Raw genomic sequence first — 19,542 nt, 5'->3', positions numbered from 1 at the left:
CCGCGTTATGAGAGGGTGTAGGGCAGCCTGGAATCGTGGCGAAACCCAATCCTTATCCCTGTGTCGTCAGAGGCGACCAGGGTTGCTTCAGGAAGGGCATCCGGCGTAAAACCTGTGCCAAATCAGTATGCGGATCATAAAGGATGATCCGCTGTGGCGACCCCCTGACGGGAGCAGCCGAAAGACGAACAACAACAACACAGGAGAACACTTAGTGTGTCAAATGGTTCATCGAGACGAAATTCAGTGTTGTTTCCGTACAAGGTATGGAAGGAATCCGCCATCGCGGACTCGTATCAGAGAGTGGTACTCGTGGTTTAAGGAGACTGGAAGTTGTCAGAAACAGAAAAGTACCTTTCCATCAAACACAATGGCAACAGACGTTGAATGAGTGCATGAATCATTTCAACAGAGTCTCAGAAAATCAATTTGATGCACATCCAGAGAACTGGGACTACCAACCACCACTGTACACAGGATTTTGTGTAAAAGACTGAAGCTTTATGCCTCTAAGGTGCAGATTCTGCAGGACCTCAAACCAAATGATGGACCCAAACACAAGGCGTTTGCCTTTAAAATGCTCAGTCACATGGAGGATGATGAAGATTACCTGAAACAGGTCATGTTCACAGATGAAGCTTGCCTTCCTGTATCAGGGAAGGTCATCCGGCACAATTTGAGGATATTGGGCTCTGAAAACCCCCACGTGGTCATTGAACACATACGCGATAGTCCAAAGATCAATGGGTGGCGTGGCCTTCTCCATAACCGCTTAGTGGATCCGTTTTTCTTTGTGGAGGATACAGTGACCTCAACAATTTACATGAACATGTTGGAAGAATTCACCTTCCCACAGATTGAAGACCTGCAACCCGATATCATTTTTCAACATGACGGTGTTCCCCTCATTGGGTCTTAGTCATTTAAGCTCTCCTGAATGAACAATTTCCAGGTTGCTGGATTGGCTGAGAAGGACCAACTGCCTGACCCCTGCGATCACCAGACATAACCCACATTGATGTTTTTTTTCTGTGGGGGTTTGTCAAAGATGTTGTCCACAACACCAAGGTGACAAATCTGCAGGATCCTCATTCTTGGATCACAGCTGCATGTGCACTGGTGGATGCAAACATGCTGGGCCAAACACGGCAAGAACTCGTGTCCACCTTGATGCACGACGAACGGAGCTCACATTGAAGTGCATTTGATGGAGTGCACAAAACTTTATGAGTTTCTGTATCATATAAACCAAGGGGTACCGTATCAGTTGTGGTTCTAACTATTATGAGTACATTAACAACCAAACTTGTCCGGGTCTTTTTGGAACAACCTGTACTTGAAGTCCTTGATGTTACAAATAAAAATCACCCGAAAAATTGTCTTTTCATTGAAATTACACACAGGATTTGGAGTCTCAATATACTCAAATTTTTCATGCCGTTCTTTATGTTGACAGGGTTCACTTACAATAAGAAAGGCAACAAATGGAAATCAGTCATCATTAGAGATGTAAACAACATATCAGAAGAAATCATTGATGTAAATCTATATATATATATATATATATATATATATATATATATATATATATATATTGGAGCAAGTGTACATGATTATGTATGTCTGCTCTTTACCCATTGGTTGGACAGCTGAGCTGTTGTCACCCACAATTGTAACCTCAAATATACTTACCCAAAAGTACACAGAGGACCCAAAAGTTGGTAACTGCCATCACTGGGCTGTATTTACTTTTGGTTTAATGATTAATTTGGCTTTAAAATCATAACCATGCACTCTAACAGCATTACATGATTTTACAGCGATCAAAAATGTTTGCCTTTTGAAACCATGTTGGCTTTCATTAACTATTTTTGCATCCAGCTGTGTTATCTGCTTTGAAGTTTGTAACTTCTTAGTTATGGCCATTTCTGTGTTGGCTGTTGGTGTGCATTTCCTCTTTTTTTATTCGTATAGTATGTCTCAGCTATTATCCCAATTCATGAATTTCATTCCAATGTATGTTTTAAAATTTATTTCTTGTTTATAAGAATGTCGATCATTTTATTACAGGAATGCAGCTTCCTCGTGACAGTCTGTCCAGAGATGAGAGAGAGTTTTGTGATTGAAGTGGTTTGTTGATTCCCATCCATACTAACAAGTGTGTGTGTGTGTGTGTGTGTGTGTGTGTGTGTGTGTGTGTGTGTGTGTGTGTGTGCGTGTGCGCGCGCATGCGTGTGTCCTTCCTAACTCCAATGTCATGAAACCTAGTAGCCTGAAACTGCATGCATACTAAGAAAACTCCAAGGAAGTGAATGGTTGAAAATTGTTTGTTTAGGTTAATTAAAACACCCCTTTTGAAGATAATTAACAGCCTTATTGAATTATATCCTTTATCAGGCAATCCTCGGCCACCTTGCTCTTTGGGGTCTGAAGGCATATACTGGGTTACCTATCTGAGGTCAGAAGCCGCCATGGTTTTTGGCCTGCTCCGCCATGCCTTGACTTGGAACAGGCCGCAACGATTTCTTAAGAATCAAGTTTTTTTTTCACTTTCCTCACTCACATTATCGAATGCCTGTTCATCATATGTACAAATCACTGGATACATTGCAATGCTTATAAATGCCCGGAGACACCAGCATACTTAGCTTTATTTCATTTCCGCACATGCGATCACCTCAAGAATCTCTTAAAGTAAGCCAAATTACAAAATTTAAACTCCAGAATTTTACTTCGCAGCAGTTGTGACTGCTGAAAAATGTTCTTTGTCCAATTTGGACATATTTGACATTTAGGCATCTTCGGGAGGGGTATGTTTAATATGATGGATAAGTGATGATCATCGCTTGCCAAGCCAACCATTCCTTATCAACCATTTCATTGGAGTGCTTGCTTGAGTGCTTAAGCCACTTGGTGAGTGCTCTCAAAGCTGCTTGGTTGTTTGTTTCGGGAAAGTACCCGTGCTTTCAATCTATCAATGATTAGATGTATGTTTCCGCCTTTGTTGGGCCTCGCGGTACCATGCTGTTGGTGCCTCTGGAGGTGTCTCATCCGCTGAAAATGTGCAAATTTATTTTTACAGGACATCGCTTTGTTTAACTTTTTTGTGCGATTTGCTTTTATAATCCACCCCTCACTTTGACATCATTACATATAACAAAAAAATACAATAAGGTTCATGTTTTTTTGAGCTGTGAAGGCATACATCAATATTTTGTGTTCTGTGCCTTGATATATTTTTCATTTGAATTTTGCTAATTTCCCACTTGAATATGCCTGGTGTTGGCTTAGTGGTTAGGGTAACAGGCTTTGGATCCAAGGGTCCTGAGTGCAAATCCTGCTCAGCTGTTGAATTAATACCAGGTGGGGTTAACTCGGCCTGTCATCCTTCCGAGGTTGGCAAAATGAGTGCCAGCATGCTGGTATACTGTAGCGAAGTGGCGACCCGTCCAGGATTGTGCCCAATAGCCAGGGAGAATGCTTAGGCAGCACCAACGCTCTGCGCAGATTATGGTCCCAATCTCCTCCTCCTCCACTTGAATTCCTCATGGACCATGGTGTGAAGTTTTGTTCTCAAAATTTTGTTCCAAGTGCTCTTTTGAGGATCGTCACTGAGCTCCAGACAGCTTCCAACTGTAGTTTGTTTGTAGTAATATTCCCAGGGATGGTTTTTAAGATCTATTTGAGGTTCTTCTTCATCTTTCCTTTTGCCCCAATGATCATTGGAACAATCTTAGATCTCAAAACTTCCAGAATATTTTCACTTCATTTTTGAGAACCTGGTATTTGGTCGTATTCTTGATTTCTGCGTTGTTTAGGCCAAAATCGCTGGGTTCTGAAACCTCAATTTGAGTTTGTGTGTGCGTATGTATGTGTTGTTTGCTATCTCCATATCTGGGCTCCAGAAAGTGGAATGGAGCCCTCCCGGATCTCAAAATATCCACGTGTGTTGTGTGTGTGTGTGTGTGTGTGTGTGTGTGTGTGTGTGTAAGTTGCTGTTGTTGCCTGCTATCTCCACATATTTATGGGTTTCAGGACGTGAAACAGACCTTCCAGGTCTCAAAGTGTGTGTGTGTGTGTGTGTGTGTGTGTGTGTGTGTGTGTGTGTGTGTGTGTGTGTGTGTGTGTGTGTGTGTGTGTGTGTGTGTGTGTGTGTGTGTGTGTGTGTGTGTCATTGATTGGTTTGTACATATGCGAGTTTCAAAATGTGGAATGGAGTCCTCCCAGGGCGGGCTCAAAGTAGCCACCATCATTTAAGTAAGGGGCCACGATCCACGGACCAAGCTGTGAAGTTTTCTGTTCTCACAAATTTGTGCCGATGGCTCTCTTCAGGATCGTCACTGAGCCCCAAACAGTTTCCAACTGTAGTTTGTTTGTAGTGATATTCCCAGGGATGGTTTCTAATATCTCAGTGAGGTTCTTTGTCATCATTCCTATAGCTCAAACTATCACTGGAACAACTTTGGAATTATTAAGCCTCCAGGATCTTTTCACTTCATTCTTGAGGTTTTGGTATTTGGTCATTTTTCTTGATTTTTGCATTGTTTAGTTCAAAATCACTGGTATTAACACCTCAATTCACAATGCCTTCTTCTCATAAGTATTATATCTGTTTGCAATGCTTTGTTTTCAATGTTCATGCTTGATGGTTAGGTCGTACGTGAGCAGTACTACAATGTTTTCAGTGATTACTTTTGTTCTGCATCTGGGATGTCAAAGTTTTTGCCGATGTGTCAGCGGATTACACTTCAAACTCTGTTGTGTCATTGTGTGTACAGATGTTCTGAAATGAGGTTTTTTTTGTGTGTTTGTTGGGTCATTTAGCATAATATATTCTCTTTGCTAATACCACCTCCACCACTCACCATTCTATATTTTTTATTCCTACTCCCCCCTCCCCGCGGCCCATCTCTCTCTCTCTCTCTCTCTCTCTCTCTCTCTCTCTCTCTCTCTCTCTCTCTCTCTCTCTCTCTCTCTCTCTCTCTCTCTCTCTCTCTCTCTCTCTCTCTCTCTCTCTCCTCCCTCTTCCTCTTCCTCTCTCCTCCCACCCCTCCTTCCTGCAGTGTGGAGCAATGTTTGGTGAGGCATCACTGTCCCCTCCTCTCTCTCTCGAGTAGAGATCGAGTAGAGATCTTTCATATCGAGTAGAGATCTTTCAGATTTTTTTTTTTTTGCTTTTTGAAATATCCCCAAGTTTGGAGTATATTCACCGACCAATTTGGATATACCGAGTAGAGACCTTCAGAGTTTTGTTTTAATTTTTGAAATATACCCAAGTTTGGAGTACACTCCCCTACCAATTGGGATATATCAAGGAAAGAGTTTGCAACATCCTGCTCGTTTTGGACAAACCTTGTGGTTGAATGATTTGGCTGAGAAAAATATGGAGCCAACTAATCTATGACATGTGTGCTTCTACTCTTTTGTTCAGATATCCTGCAACTCATCTTTCACCCTTCATTAAATTCTGAATCAAACCTCATTACTGGAATTGTCTGAGAAAACTTTTGCAAAACTTAATTTGTTGCATTGGAGACCATTTGCATGACTATTGCAAATCGTTATCTCCACCTACCTTCGCTCATCTCAATTTAATTGCATATCATTTACTTTTCCTTTGACTTATGTGATACAAGGAAATACAAGGAAATCAGACACAGGTGGAGGCCATTCATCCCATCATGCCTGTGCGACATCAACACCACACTAATTTATCAACACAAGATCCAAAGAAAAAAATGCAATTTTTTTTTAAGTGTTTTTGTGTGGTTGTGTATTTATTTATTTATTTATTTATTTGTATACCTTCTCGAGGCTCGTATGAGAGCGAACACACAATGCAGCAAGGGGGGTGGGAATGGGAAGGACAAAACAGTGGGAAACAGAGACATTAGGAGATCTGTGGAAGGGAGAGGGATGGGGTGGGGAACATGGGGACGTTACAAGATGGACATTACAGGGACTTTCAGGAAGGAAAGCAGGGAATTGAAGGAGGTGGGCTTGGGTGGATTATCGAGGGTAGAAAAGATCGAGGATTTGGATGGGGGATGATAAGAGGTGGTGTTGAACAGCTGTTTTGAAGGCCTGGAGGGAAGAATGGGATTGAATAGAGAAAGGGAGTTTATTCCAAAGGCGGGAAAAAAATAGGAATGAAAGAGTGAAGGTGAGCAGTGATTCGTGATTTTGGTAGTTTTACCAGAAGGGGGTTGTTGGCGGACCTTGAGCGCCCTGGGGAAATGTGGTGGGGACAAATCGCAGAGAGAGCAGGGGGTGGGGTGAGGCTGGAGAGGAGAGAGTAGAAGACAGAAAGACCACCGACCAGCCTGCGGTGAGAAAGTGAGAGGCCCAAAGACTCGGCCTCATCTCGGGAGATGCCAATGATCCGAAATGACTTGGTTTCCACAGCGTGAAGCCGAGAAAGGTGAGAGGCAGGAGCACCAGCCCAGAGGGGAGAGCAGTACTCCATCAGACTGCGGACAAAAGCTTTGTATGTGGTCAGGAGCTCAGGTGGGCCGAGGAAGGACTTTGCACGACGGAGGATTCCCAGTCAGTGACTGGCTTTGGAGGCGAGGTTGGAAATGTGGCTTTCCCAGGAAAGATCATGGCAGATAGTGAGACCCAGAAGTTTCAAATAAAGGACTTCTTCCAGAGGATTGTTGAGAAAGTGAATCGGGGGAGGGGGGGGTCTAAACGGTCCTTTGAAGAGACATAGTGAGAGTGTGAGATTTGTCCGGATTGAAAGACATGTTCCACGTGTTGGACCAGTTTGTGATTTTACCCAGATCTGCAGTGAGCTAAGAAGCTGCTGCTTGCCGGTCTGAGGGATGACAGATGGTACGGCAGAGGGTGGAGTCATCAGAAAAGAGATATAGAGGATTTTCCAGAGAGTCGGAGAGATCATTGATGAAAACCAGAAAAAGAACAGGGCCCAGAACGCTACCTTGAGGAACTCCAGCCTGCACAGGAAGGGGGAATGAAAGAACTCCATTTAGGGCCACACGTTGACTGCGACAGGAGAGGAAGTCTGCGAGCCATGAGTGGAGATGGCCTTGGATACCATGGGAAGAGAGTTTGGTGAACAGGTCAGGGTGCCAGACTGTGTCAAAACCACGCGATATGTCGAGGGAAATGGCTCTGATTTCATGTCCGGCATTGAGGACCTCCATCCATTGTTGGGAGAGCAGAAGCAGCATATCCAGGGTAGGGTGATCTGGTCTGAAACCAAATTGATAATCAGAAATCAAGCCATTGGAGAAGAGGAAGGATTTAATGTCTGAAGCGATGATGGATTCTGTAACCTTGCTGATGATTATGAGAAGGCTGATTGGTCTGTAGTTGCAGAGATCTTTTTTGTACCTTTTTTGTGCAGGGCAGTGATGTTTGCTGATTTCCAAGCAGATGGCAGATGACCTTGAGCAAATGAGAGGGTGAATAGAACAGAGAGAGAGGGTGAGCAAGAGCAGAAGAGCAGGTTTTGAGGACACGTGGGCTGATGCCGTCTGGACTGGTTGCAGAATCTGAGTCGAGGTTTGACAGCAAGCTCTCCACTTTGTCAGGAGAAAAGGACACAGAGTCCAGGGACAGTTGGGTGCGACTGGGTAAAGTGGGTTGAGAAAGCGATGGGTTTTGGACACAATATTTAGCTGCAAACACCGAGTTTAGGTATTCAGCCTTTTCACGTGCGGTATCAGCAGTGTGGCCATTTGAGGCAAGGGAGGGGATGGAAGGGGAACAAACACCAGAAACAGATTTGATTAGACGCCACGAGGATTTTGAGGAGGGAGAGAGGTTTGAGAGTTCAGAATTGAGCTTAGAAAGATGTTTTCTGGCTCTCCTGAAGGTAGATACACACTTGTTCCGAACTTTATGGAAAGAACTGAGATTACCCTCAGTTGGGTTTGCTTTCCATGAGGCAAAGGCAAGTTGTTTCAGGACAACTGCCTCGCCACAAGCCTCAGTGAACCAAGGGCGGGATGAAGGGTAGGACAACTGAAGACGAGAGGGGGTAACTCTGTGCATGAGGGAGAGCAAGTTTCTTTGAATGAATTCCCAGGATTAGTTGATGTTGGAGAAAGTAGCGACAGGAGACCAGTCTATAAGTTTGATGACTGGTTGGAGACCCTGCCAGTCAGCTTGAGTGAAATGCCAGACTCGACAGCGGTGAGGTGGTTCTCTGATAACAGCCAGGGTGATGTCCACTTTGACAAGGACGTGGTCAGAAGAACCGATTGGAGCAGAGGAAGAGCAGCAGATATTGTCAGGGGAATTTGCCAAAATCAGACCCAGAAGAGATGGAGTACCATTGGTTGAGATCCCGGTCGGGAAGTTGACCGATTGAGTCAGTCCCAATGAGTCGCAGAAAGCTTTTGCTGAGGTGCCATGACAGGTGAGAGAGGTACCCACACCTAGCCAACTGGCGTGATGACTGGCATTATTATTTATTAGTTTTTGTAGGTTTTATTGCTCGTTTGTTGTTGGTATTTTTTTTTCTTCTTCTCCTCAGGGGGAGTGGGCACAGGCTGGGTTAAAAAAAACACATCAACCACACAACACCCCTTGACGAGACATGTTTCTGTCTCATTTCTGTCTTTTATGTCTGGTTTTTGTCTCATTACCCACTCGTCTTCCTCTCCTTCACTGTTGCCTTTCATGTAAAATTACCTTCAATGCTACTGTGCTCTTCCCTTTTGTCATCATTCAAGAAAGGCAAGGTACTCATTAGCACCTGTTGCTGCATCCCACTCTTGTTTATGATGTGGTATGTACTTCATAATACTTTGCGTTTTCTTTTTCCCCTAACTACGTCGCCCCCACCGCCACCCAAATCCTGGAGATTGTGTGAATTGTTTCAAATGTAGGAGGGCAGTTCGATGTTGGCATGAACTTTTTTATTCTCAAACATGTAAAAATATAAGTTAAAATTTTGTGCAATGATATCCTCCACCCAAAGCCAGTTATTCAGGAAATGTTATCAATGCTGACAAAAGCATTCGGTGTAAAACCAAGATTCGAGTAGAACGTCAAAGCAAGTGAAGCGAGAGCAGGATGTTGTCTGCACAACGTTGTGTATGTTTTCACGTATCCTTGTTTAATTGGTACAATGGATTCAACAATGGCAGTGGAAGTCTGTGAATGATCGAATGAATCACAAGAAAATCTCAACACAAAATCAAGCCAATAGGCCCATCTCCCTCTGCCCACGAGGTATATAACAGACAGACATCAACAATCACAACATAAGGATATTTATAAGCCCCTGTTTGGACTTTGTCCGAAACCAGGGCTTAAATGGATTGGGTCTCATCTGTACGTGCATCCCTCTGTCTGCAGCCATATCTCGGATATGTCTCGACTGATTTTGTTCAAACTTGGCACAAATACAACACACGATGGTTTACATAAGTACGTCACTTTTTTCGTGATTCGATCAAAGATGGCCGACTGGTGGCCATTTTAGTTGAAAAAAAACCACGATGTTGAACACGTCCTCCACCATTTCTCGGACATACATTCACCGATCTTGTTCAAGCTTGACACAGAGATAAAGAATGATGGCTTACATATGCATGTTATTTCCTTTTTGAGATGAGACCCAAGATGGCCCAATGTTGGCCATTTTGTTACTTAAACGTGTCCCCAACCATTTCTTGAATATTCATGGTCCAATTTTGTTCAAACTTGGCGCAAGCACAGCACATGATGGCATACACGTGCACCTCACATTATTTTGTGATCTGATCAAAGATAGCCGCCGAATGGTAGACCGGCAGGCATTTTAGTTGTAAAAAAAACCCCAATATTGAACACGTCCTCAACCATTTCTCAGACATGCATTTACTGATCTTATTCAAACTTGGCACACAGATAATGAATGAAGGCATATATATATATATATATATATATATATATATATATATATATATATATATATATATATATATATATATATATATATATATATATATGCACGTCATTTTTTCCAGGTCAGATCCAAGATGGCCGACTGCTGGCCATTTTGGCACTTATGCAATCTTGCCCAATCATAAGCAATCTTCCATCTCACATGACCACTCAAGTCAGTTGCGCAAACACATAAATATTGTAAATATTGGCTCACCAGTGTTTCTCAACCTTTTTTGTCCCACGCCACACTTTGATTTTCAAAAAAATCGTACGCCCCACCATGATTGGAGACACCTCAGTATATACTACATACGTATTCAAAAGGCTTTATTAAAACTTTATTGCAAATTTTATTCTATTCCTCCTCACTTCAATGGGAGCCCTGCCCTTGATGCTGGCTGCAGATTTATTTGATTCGAGGAACCAATTTTGGCAGTTTCAGCCTTAAATCACCACGTTTCGTGATTTCCAGTCGATTTCTCTTCGCTTGCAGCAAATCGGTAACAACACTAAATCCACATTCGACTAAGTAAGATGATGGAAAATTTATCAATACTTCCCTTGCCAAAGTAGTCGAATTTGGGTATTTATTTTCACTCTCCTCAGACAGCCACATTCCTTTGATCCTTCGATCAAAGTTCCTTTGATCTTGAAAAGAGTTTTCACAGACTCATCTTGTTGCAACTCGCATAACTCCTCTTGGTATTGCTCTGGTACTTCAGATAAATCCACCAGAAATGGCTGAGTCAACCAAGAAAGGAACTCATAGCAAAGCTGCTATGAAAGCGATCATATATAGATTCATTAATTCTGAATCCTCATGCCCTACCAAAATATTGCCACGCCGCACCGGTGTGGCATGCGCCCCACCTTGAGAAACACTGGGCTAGCCTTTAAACTCCAAAAATTCCAACAGCAAAATTCCTAAAACTACAGGGGCAATGACATTTTATGTCTTTTCTCCTTGTTTATCTTTCTTTTGAGGTGAGGTGAAGAGGGCGGTTCGATGAGAGTTGCATCAACAAAGACAACATGTTGACACTTCACAACACCCACAAATCAGAGAATCAATATCTCAAGATACTTAAATAACTTGCACCAAAATGCCCAAATATCATCTGATAACCAGTCTTGATGTTAGAACATGCATACACTTTGAATCTGGGAGGTTGGTGGTTTGAACCTCAGCTGAGTCATACCAATGATTTAAAAAATGGTTTGTGCTGCTTCCTTGATTGATTCTCACCATTTAAAAAGGATAGAATACAGACAAAACAACTTTACCTTGGTAATAATAGCACAGGCTTGAATGGGTCCAATGGCCTCTTCTTGTGTCAAAGTTCCTTGTAATGGAACCCGTTGTTATTATTAGGGGACCAAGCCATTCTGGCTGATACCTGATTGATTTCGTTCAGATTATTATTGTACTTCACCCGTTTTTCACCTTTAAATTTGTTTTCTCTGCAACCACCTGACCCATCGATACAAAACTTTCAACATGAGAGCAATATTTTATTGAGAACTCTGACGTGATAGGGCGTGCTGTATGGCAGTCATATTGGAATAAAATAAAAACTTTGCACATCTCCAAAACTGATGAACAAAAAAAAATGGAAACTTAACGTCCATACTAATAAAAGGCAATGCGTGTGTGTGTGTGTGTGTGTGTGTGTGTGTGTGTGTGTGTGTGTTTGTGTTTGTGTGTCCTCCATAACTCCAAAACTATAAAACCTAGCAGCCTGAAACTTTGCATGCATATGAAGAAAACTCCAAGGAAGTGTAAGAGTGAAAATTGGGTGTTTGTGTTAATTAAAACACCCCTTTTGATGATAATTAATGGCATTATTTAATTACATCCTTCATCAGGTGATTCTCGGCCATCTCGCTCTCTGGGGTCTTAAGGCGTTACCTGGGTAATCTCACTGAGGTCTGAAGCCGCCATGTTTTTTGGCCTGCTCAACCATGCCTTGACTTGGAATAGGCCGCAACAATTTCTTAACGATGAAGTTTTTTTGTCAATTTCCTCACTCACATCAAATGCTTGTTCATCATAGCTACAAGTCGTTGTATACATCCCTTTTGTAACTATTATAGTTTTCAAATTAGGAGCTTGGAGCGATTTCATCCATCATATGATATGATTTTCCACGATCTACTCTCACGGACTAATTAAAGTATATCACGGAAATATTATTTCGGTTTGAGGATCGGATATCATCCGGACTAAATAAGTGTCAAAATCTGTTGTGAAATCTGATAATTTACAGAAATAACGAGTCTTATAACGAAGCCGATATACATATTTACTTTAAGCAAGCAAGGCTATGTTCCCTCCTCCATACATATACAAGAAAAAGTGAAATTTCCAAAGCATTAAACTTCTCTTTTTCAACTGATTGGAGAATTATATTGAGTGAACAAAAAATTTAGGAACATGCCAAAATTAACCAGCTTCATTGAGCGATATGATTTAATGCATTCACTGCAAGACCTCACACCCTGTCCCCCAGAGGGACTGCCTATCCATAGCGTCTTCCTGATCTGTGTCTATATTTTTGTATGTTTCGCGAGGTGCTCTACAGGAAATCAAAGCAAATCTGGTGAAAAACGGACATTTCAAAATAAAGTTATAATGTTTGTGCGGATCACGAACTGATGTACCATGTGACACATGCACAGACGAACAGGCAAAATGGTGCATTTTCTGCATTGTTCATTTCATGGGCGATTGAACTTCGTGATATCTCCATGGTTGTTAGACATTAAGCTGCAACTCGTTTGTGGATAAAGTCATTATATTTCATTCTTTCATTTTATTTCATTAACTGCTGTTTGCGCAGTAAGGTTAGCTTTTAAGTTAAAAGGATCCTTTATGGTACGCAGCGACAGCCTGGCCAACCGTTCCTTATCAAACATTTAATTGGATTGCTTGCATGAGTGCTTAAGCCACTTGCCGAGCACCCATTGTCGACAGTGGTACTGCAGTATGTCATTCTGAATGAATTGTTTATTCTCTGTGGACGCTTTTGCCGCGCCACATCATTCAGAGCGAGTGGTTCGTGCTCCATCACCCTGAGCGAGTGGTTCGTGCTCCTTCACCCTGAGCGAGTGATTTACGCTCCTTCACCCTGAGTGAGTGGTTCATACTCCTTCACCCTGAGTGGGTGGTTCGTGCTCCTTCACCCTGAGCGAGTGGTTCATGCTCCTTCACCCTGAGCGAGTGGTTCGTGCTCCTTCACCCTGAGCGAGTGGTTCTCGCTCCTTCACCCTGAGCGAGTGGTTCCTGTTCCGTCAGCCTGAGCGAGTGGATCATGATCCATCACCCTGAGCGAGTGGTTTGTGCTCCATCACCCTGAGCGAGTTGTAAAATAACACCCGATTTCTGAGCCGTATGCCACATGAACTTGTTTTCTAAATTACTGAGATACATTCTTTTTTCTCCCATTACACACAGCTATTTATAAAGAATAATGTTTTGTGAACATATCCCTGAAACGTTTCTAGAAATGCAACGTTATTTTTTGGTGAAAACTCGTCAAGGTTTCTGGGTTGTATGCAGTAAGTACTGTAGTTGGTGAGCACACTGATTCCAACCTGTTGATTCCTGAAAAATTGCTGATATCGGCTAAGCGTGTGTGTGTGTGTGTGTGTGTGTGTGTGTGTGTGTGTGTGTGTGTGTGTTGTTCATAAAGCATAACATATTCTTCCTGCTAACTCCCCTGCCCCCACCTGTCTCTCTCTCTCTCTCTCTCTCTCTCTCTCTCTCTCTCTCTCTCTCTCTCTCTCTCTCTCTCTCTCTCTCTCTCTCTCTCTCTCTCTCTCTCTCTCTCTGTCTCTCTCCCCCCCCCCTCCCTCTCTCTCCCTCTCTCTCCCTCTCTCTCCCTCTCTCTCCCTCTCTCTCCCTCCCTCTCCCTCTCTCTCTCCTCCCAATGCAGTGCAGTACCCTCCTTCCACATCTCCTCTCTCACTCTCCCCTCCCCTCTCTCACTGTCTGTCTTTCTCTCTGGGCATATCCCAAGGGTGGTTATGTCTGGACAGGAGTTTGTCTCTGGATGTGTCTGAGCAGTGTTTGTGTCTGGCCAGCTTGGTTCCGGACGCGTCCGGGCGGTGTTTGTCTCTAGACGCGCCTGGGTGGTGTTTGGCTCTGGACTCGTATAGGCAGTGTTTGTCTCCAGACCACTTAGCTCCGGACGCGTCCAGGCTGTATTTATGTCTGGACGGGAGTTTGTCTCCGGGCCGTGTTTATCGTTTGAGTGGTAGCAAATGGATTTCAGACATTATTTTATTTCCATCTTCACTGTTATTCTATGAAGAATCGTTTTGATGAGACGGTATGATTCATACCTAATGCCCCACTATACGTCTGCCTTCCCTTCCTCTCATCTCTCACTGTCTTCCATTCCCCCACCTCTCCTCGCTCCCCCCCCCTCTCTCCTCTCCCTCCACATCTTCACTCTCCCCGCTCTCTCTCTCCCACCCCTCTCTCCCTCTTCCCCCCTCTTTTTTCCCTCCCCCTTTAGTATTACCGTCAGCGAAGCGACAGGTGGTATTTGCTCGTATGGGAATATCATCAGTGAAGTGGTATGGCAGACATAATGGGACGAATGGAAATCCTGATTTGAAAAATTGAAACTTCATATATACGATGTACCACCCAATTTGAGTGCCGTTTTAAATTTATGACATCATTGATGAGGTGGTCTTGCAGCCATATTGGATTGAAATATCAAGTGAGACATTGGATGCAAAATTCTCTCTAAAACTGCTGAAACATTGGATGCAAAATTCTCTCTGAAACTGCTGAAACATTGGATGCAAAATTTTAAGTGTATGATCTTCGACCCCTGGGGATAAAAGTGTGACACTAACATCATTGGTCACGTGGTCTAGCAGCCATGTTAGATTGAATGAAGACCTTAAAAACAAATTCCTTCTCTTGAACCACTTCACAAATCAATGTGAAACTTCATATGTATGGTTGACTACCCATGGAGGATACAGTTTGAAAATTTTCATGTCATCAGTCAAGAGGTCTGGCAGCCATGTTGGATTTTGGGAAAAACCTTTAAAATTCTTCTCTCAAACCATTCAAACAATGGATGTGAAACTTTATGCCATTGACAACACATGGGGATAAAAGTTTGATTACTGAAACGTCATCGTCATGTGATCTGACAGACATATTTGTTTAATAAAAACATAAACCCTATCCGATGAGTGCAAAACTTTAAATATGTGATCGACTACCCATGGAAAAAACAAGTTTCATACCAATGACGTCATGGGTCACGTGTCCATTCAAAGCGGAGTGGCATGGGACCCTGCATAACTGCACACAGTTATAAAGCACGCATCTGTTCATTATTATAATTACTATTATTATTACAATTATTATATCTGTGATCTCATAATCGCCTCCTTTCTAAATTTAAAACTACGATCTCCCTCAATCATTCGTCATCGCTTAGTCTATATAGCCATAAAATCAATCTGATAGTGCTAAGCTGAACCCCTTCAATGACAGCTTTGTCCTTCCTCAAAACAGTGACTAAAACTGAACACAAAGGTTGAGATGAGGCATCAATAAATTCCTGTATAATCTTTATCACACCTTCAATCTATAAACTGTCCCCTTGTAAATACAACCTAAAATAATGTTCCCTTCTCCCATTGCTGCCTGTTACTGCACTGACTGCTTAAGCCTTGGATCGACAACCATTCTTACATGTTTCTTCTGTATAACACTCAAAAACTGTCCCTTGCATTATAAAGGCCCTTGTTATATTAAATCTGCTGCTGCCCAATACCGTACATTTCCTAACCTCTTGAGTATTTTTTGAGCATTATCACATGCAACCAACTACTGTCACTCAAGCAAATAAATAATGTGATATGTCTGGAGAATCACTGGATTACTCTGGAGAATCCTTAAATCTTGGTGAAATTGGATGTCATTGTTGGAAGTGTAGAAACAGTCATTCATTCTCACTTGATATTTAATATGGTTAGTGGGAAGTGGATATCAAAAGACCCCACATTTAATTAAAAGGCCACTCATGGGGTCGTTGTAAGAGACCTCCAATAATGCTACCAGAGGGAGAGTGAGAATATTTACTAAAGAAGGCCCCCCAGGTTGGTGACCTCCATCTTCTGCCCCCTTTGTGGACTTGCACCATCTGCTCTTTCCTTGCTCTGTGTTCACTCCTCCTCCCCCACCCCTACTTCCCTCCAGGTTTCTGAGAGGCACATGAGGTCTGATAGTAAATCCACCTCTTGTGAAACTCCCAAAATCCAGCCTTACTTCTCACTTCCATTCATTTAAATTTCTCTTTTTTTCTGCCTATAGAACAAACTTCCTTAACCTGTTGAATCACACTCTTCCCTCCAGGACTTCCAGATGGTTGCTCAGCACCCCCTCAGGCCATTTCCCATCCATACTCATGATCTTTTCTACCCTCATTAACCCTCCCAAAACCCACCCCTTCCTTTCAGGTTATTGTGTCTTCCCCAATCTCCCTCACATTCATTTTCTGTTTTTTTATGCTCTTTTTCTGTTTCATCCGTGCTTTCCCCTTCCTATTCTTGCTGTGGATGAGCTTGTATCTGACTAGTTCACCCATGTGTCCTCCATGTCCCCTTCCTTTGAGGTCATTTTTACCAAGCCCATTCTGCCTCCAAGTATCCCTCTGTTGTGTCCCTCCACCCAGCTGTTGGTGTCACCCCCCCCCCCTTTCCTCTCTGACATGATCACAAATAATCACTAAGAAATATGATGTTGGAGGAGGCCATTCGGCCCATCCTGTCTGTGCTACATCAATACCAGATTGAATAAATACGTCAAAGCTAATGACGTAATTTCATTGGGGTGAAGGGGGTTTGGAGGGAGAAATGTGATGAGAATTGGGAATTTTTTTGTGTTTGTTCATTTTTTTTGTAGTTTTCTTTGTTGTTGTTGTTGTTGGGGTGGAGAAACAAAGGCGGTTTTTGGATGAAAAATATACAACACCGATCACACACTATCCCTTGTTCAGCCCCTCTCCCAGACATCACACTTAGTACATATGTACACAATCACCCATCCATACTCAAGCTACTTAAAAGTCCTGCCAACATCTCTGTACCCTTCTATCTGCAATGCCTCTCGGTACCTATCTCATTCCAAGTTAAACCTATCTCCTGTTTCTGCTGCCACTACCTTTCCGGGGAGACCATTCCATGCATTAACTACTCTCTGAGTGAAAGACCCTTTCCTTATGACTGTCTTAACTCTCCTCTTCTTTCCTCTTCTCCACTTTGTTCTTCATGTTCTGATCCATTCTGTGTTCTATTTCTTCCACGAGCCTCAACTTTGTGTACAAAAAGGGTGTGCCTTGTGATGAAATCAAAGTTCATCATTTCACATCAGAGCAAGCCATCATGGAGTGGAGACATTCTTGAGGTCCACCAACGAAAAGCTTCAAGGTCCATCCATTAGACAGAAAGCTTAATGGAAAAGCGTTTTGGGACCGAAACAGTTTAATTGACGTGGAGCTTGTTGAACAGGGAAAAATAATCAATGCACAATACCACAATAAGTTGTCATGCAATGAAGTGAGATGAGAGCAATATGCTGCCAGATATGCTGTCTCAGGGTGTGACCTTAATGCATAATATCGCTCTCCCTCATACAACAAATGCGACCACTATTGCTCTTGCAGAGACTCGTTCGATCATTCTAAGGCCTAGGTCACATTTGCTCTATGGCGAGGATACGGCGGCCGTACGCCCTCTGAACTGACAGAAACGTGTGGCGGCCGCAGAGAAACTGAGGTGGCCTCAGGGAGGCCTTACGCCGTTTGGCTATATTTTACAGGCCGTAGGGTCGCCGTGGAATTATAACGCGGAGTTATAACTTTTTTTCATTTCTGTGTTCGCCGTAGCAATTCGACAAGCCAAGCTATGATGTAGATGTGTTCCACGTCGACTGTACGTAGGGCGTACGGTGGGCGTGCGTTATTAGTGCGGCTGCTGTAAGCTCTTCTCAATGAAAAATGAATTTTCCCAACCCCCAAAAAATTACGGTGGCGCACTATTTCCACGGTCGCCGTACAGTGGCCTTGCGGTCTGTGTGACTACCTGCGGGCAACGCAGGGTCGACACACGGTTCCCCTACGCCCGCCGTGCACTTACGTACGGCCTCCGTGGCAGTCTGCGTCGACCGTGCGTCCACCGTGCACTTCTGCTAGAGATCGGAGTATCGGTGTTTGCCTATACAGTGGTGCCCCCAGAATCCCAATTTCTGTCACGTTTCGCCGCCACACGTTTCTGTCAATTCAGAGGGCATATGGCCGCCGTATCCTCGCCGTAGAGCAAATGTGACTGAGGCCTAAAGTATCGATCGACACACGAGAGATGCTTTCACGAGGACTTCCACCGACGAACTGAATGAACAAAGCGCGAAGATGCAGCTCGAACAGGTGGGGGAGACACGTGAACAAACATGAACGCTTCGTTGTGTTCGGTTTTTTAAAATGTATTAGGTTTTTAGGGCCAAATTTTCGAGAAAAAATTGTTCGGATTCCAATTTGTTCAAACAATGGGGCGTTCGGATTCTGGGGGCACCACGGTATATTATAGTTATAATATATTCAGTGATATATACTGGTATATTTTTATTTCAGTAAAAAAAAGAACTGGTATATACCCACTCGTTACCGTCCGTCTGGCCGCACGTTCGCCTTAGGGCCCCCCTGCGGTCGCCTTGTGGGGCACCTTGCGTCTGCCTTGAAAATTCTATGGCCGCCGCAGCGACGCCCTCAGGTCACCGTGCGACATCAAATCAAAAACCGTACGGCACCCCCACGTTTTCGGTCTCCACAATTTATAAATACGCCATGCGGCTCCCCGAAAAATAAAAAAATATGTGACTGCTACATTGTGTGACCGTGGAAATACTGCGGCCGCCGTATAATTGCTCGTGGCCGCTGATTTTGGAGACCCCACGGCCGCCGTGGCAAATGTGACCTCGGCCTAAGTCATCTCCCACACACTCCAGAGTTGTCACCTTGTGCTCTTGATCTATTTTGCCCATTCAAAGAACATCTGCATGGCATTGAGTCTACGAATGATGGCGACGTCAAAGCACGTGTCCTGAAATTGATGCACACCCATCCCATATTGCATAAAAAAACATGACCATACTGATGCAACAAGTGCGCATGTTTGTCATAGGAATTCCTGGATAAATGGGTCAAGTTTCATCAACCCCTATGTACCGTTTGTTTTTCTGGAATAGAATTCCTAATCAACCTTGAACTACTTTCATTTCAAGGTTTCATCCTCTCTCACCTGATCTTGCCATTCACGAAGCCTCGTAGGAGAGCTGCAATGGTTATTGAACAGGAAAGGTTATGGTCAGTCAAGATGTTTATCCTTCCACTCAACCAAAACCAGCCATTTGGAATTTAGCGAGGGTATAGCCAAAAAGGTGTTATTGAATTTTATCTTCTACATTATAGGAAAAGTGTGTCCAACCACTCTCCATATCTCTACCCTCCGCCCTATCCCACACCATCCCCTAGGTTGGTAGTCCACAATATGACATTATTTATTCTGATCTGGGTTCACCGGAAATCAAACCGAGGCTCAGGTGATTCTCGG

At 43.3% G+C, this 19,542-nt stretch overlaps 1 protein-coding gene across 11 annotated transcripts in view; it reads left to right on the top strand.

Moving 5' to 3' along the window:
* The window catches only part of LOC147014701 (neuronal PAS domain-containing protein 3-like), a 449,452-nt gene that overhangs the window by 335,078 nt on the left and 94,832 nt on the right, over positions 1–19,542 (top strand). The gene's annotated exons all lie outside the window — the stretch shown is intronic.

This window comes from Eptatretus burgeri, chromosome 13 (assembly GCF_056783735.1).
Source record: "Eptatretus burgeri isolate ZD-2024b chromosome 13, Ebu_testis_v1, whole genome shotgun sequence".
Lineage (NCBI taxonomy): Eukaryota > Metazoa > Chordata > Myxini > Myxiniformes > Myxinidae > Eptatretus > Eptatretus burgeri.
The sequence above is the reverse complement of the archived record's forward strand: the minus strand, read 5'-3'. Positions and strand labels throughout refer to the sequence as shown.